The sequence below is a fragment of the Pocillopora verrucosa genome, unplaced genomic scaffold, assembly GCF_036669915.1.
Source record: "Pocillopora verrucosa isolate sample1 unplaced genomic scaffold, ASM3666991v2 scaffold_26, whole genome shotgun sequence".
Taxonomy (NCBI): Eukaryota; Metazoa; Cnidaria; class Anthozoa; order Scleractinia; family Pocilloporidae; genus Pocillopora; species Pocillopora verrucosa.
In genome coordinates, this window is record NW_027078180.1 from 4,150 (window position 1) to 6,282 (window position 2,133).

A 2,133-nucleotide genomic window follows, 5' to 3' on the forward strand; every position below is an offset into this window, starting at 1 on the left:
CGCTGCTCATTGAGCAGCTCATATATTAAACTGATTTTTGGAACTGGGCTGTGGAAAAGAGGCTTGCCTCGTCCCAGCCACGGGTTGCCTCGGTATAGCACTACCTCCGAGTGCGGCCCACTTCCCTCTGGGGAAGACACATTCAATCCAAAACAAAGTCAACGGTATAGCATTCTTTTATGTTTACAGGAGCCCCGCCCGCCCTTAGAGGGGGAAGAGGTGAAAGAGGGATGATAATTCAGACAACAGACAATGGCAGGAACGGCCGCTGGCCTACGTTTTCTGAAGTGCGCAAAGCACTACCACAAGGACCTAGGGGTAAGTGGATTTTTTCACCGAGGGCAGACGCTGAAAAAGCATACTTACCTGACGCGGGAGGTACTGTGATCAAGGAGGCAGTCCTCTCAAGGCGAGGCCCTTTCATTGCACTTCGACTGGGTTGACCCTTGCGATTACCCCAAATGTGGGTAACTCGAGCGTATAATTTCTGGTAGTGGGGACCTGCGTTCGCGCTCGTCCCCGCAAAAGTCATCCAAACTATGTCTATATGGCCCTCTTACTGACTATCGAGGGTATTTTTGCTTTTGCAGTGGACCGGTAGACTTGCAAAGAAAGCAAAGGACGCACAACTGGCCAAGGTGTTGGCACGTTTTGGGGGGGTAGAAGTGCATTGGAGAGACTGGAGGAAGGAAACAAGGTGAGTTTCGGGGCGGTGCGTAACTTTGCTGGCTGTTTTTGTTCAAGGCCTGTCTGCTCTATTGTGTGTAAAGTCCTGTTCGTTTGTATTTGCAGGTTGTGCGTGCCGTGCCGTGCTGTGCTATGCGCGCGAAGGGAAAGGAAATGAAAGGAAACCAAACGGCCGATCGACCGAGCGAGCGAGCATAGAAGGGCATTCGACTTGGACCGTGAGTACACTTTGAACCTTTTGAGCGGTTTTATTGTCACTGGAGCCGCTTTTAGAAATGCTATTGCTATCGTTAGTGTATCCTTTGTGCGAGCAAGCGAGTGAACGAATGAACGAGGGAAGGAAACAAACTAGCAGAGTAGTAAAAGTATCGAACCTTTTTCCCGATTCGTTTGCAGTCTGAATCCAACCATTGTCGACTTTCAGTGCCGTTTTTCGCGCGCCTCCTCTTGGAAGTGTGCGAGTGTTTTGCCACGTCACGATGGCTTAAAACTGCGTCTCAGAAGTGTGCGTTTTTTTCCTATTCATTTTTTCGTTCGTTATTTGGAATGATTTGATATCACAGAAGTAGAATTTGACATCATAAACTGTTCATCTCGCGCGTGCTCACTCGCTCGCGCGCGCTCTGTAAGAAAAGTCGATCGCACTAGAGTTTTCGCCATTAGCTGGCCGATTTTTGACAAAAAGGTGTTTTCCCCCCCCCGTTTTTTGCTTTGATTTTGTTCCTCACTCACCTACGGCTCTCTATGTGAAATTGTGGTGTATGGAGAGCTATTTATTGGGATAAAACGTTTAGAGATGTTCGCAAGACAAAAAATTGAAGCCTACAACACGGGGTATTCCCAGGCGGTCACCCATCCAAGTACTAACCCCGCCCGACAGGGCTTAACTTCGGTGATCGGACGAGAACCGGTGCTTTCCCTGTGGTATGGTCGTAGACGAGGAAATGGGGTCGAAATTCTGCTTGTTATCGGCCAGGTTCAGGCTGTAAAGCGGCCACATCCCTGAGTGTAGGCGAATTTGAAATTCTAAAGCCCTAGTTTCGTTACTCTAACCCTAAGAAATCGATACTCTAACCCTAAGAAATTGTTACCCTAACCCTAAGAAATGGTTAGGTAACCCCGAAGTCGTTACCTAACCCTAATGTATTTTCCTCAACCCAGTTAACACATTGAGGACCCTCGTTTTGAAGCACTATTCCCTCGGGCGGGGCGGGAGGGGTCCACAGAGACATAACGTGTCCTAAAAACCTATTATACAATGTTTTAGCTCCGTAGGTGCGTGTATCTGGCTTTAAAATCTTACAGTGAGGAGATACCAAACGGGTCAGCCTCTGGGACCGTCTGCGGGACTCGCAAGGGCTTGTGGGGGCGACCTGCTACTATCCACCATAAACCGTGGGAAGGATCCCTCGACCACCCCCCTCACCCAGGGCATGCTTCGGCATC

The 2,133-nt window shown here is 49.3% G+C and overlaps 2 non-coding genes and 1 pseudogene across 2 annotated transcripts; 2 read left to right on the forward strand and 1 right to left on the reverse strand.

Annotated features, from left to right (window-relative positions):
- Positions 1-126, forward strand: LOC136278562 (U2 spliceosomal RNA; annotated as a pseudogene).
- Positions 127-358: 232 nt separating this feature from the next.
- LOC136278550 (U1 spliceosomal RNA) lies at positions 359-522 on the forward strand. The gene has a single exon (XR_010716397.1). It is a non-coding gene; the product is annotated as a U1 spliceosomal RNA (small nuclear RNA).
- A 984-nt stretch (positions 523-1,506) lies between these two features.
- Positions 1,507-1,625, reverse strand: LOC136278554 (5S ribosomal RNA). The gene has a single exon (XR_010716401.1). It is a non-coding gene; the product is annotated as a 5S ribosomal RNA (ribosomal RNA).
- Positions 1,626-2,133: the final 508 nt, after the last annotated feature.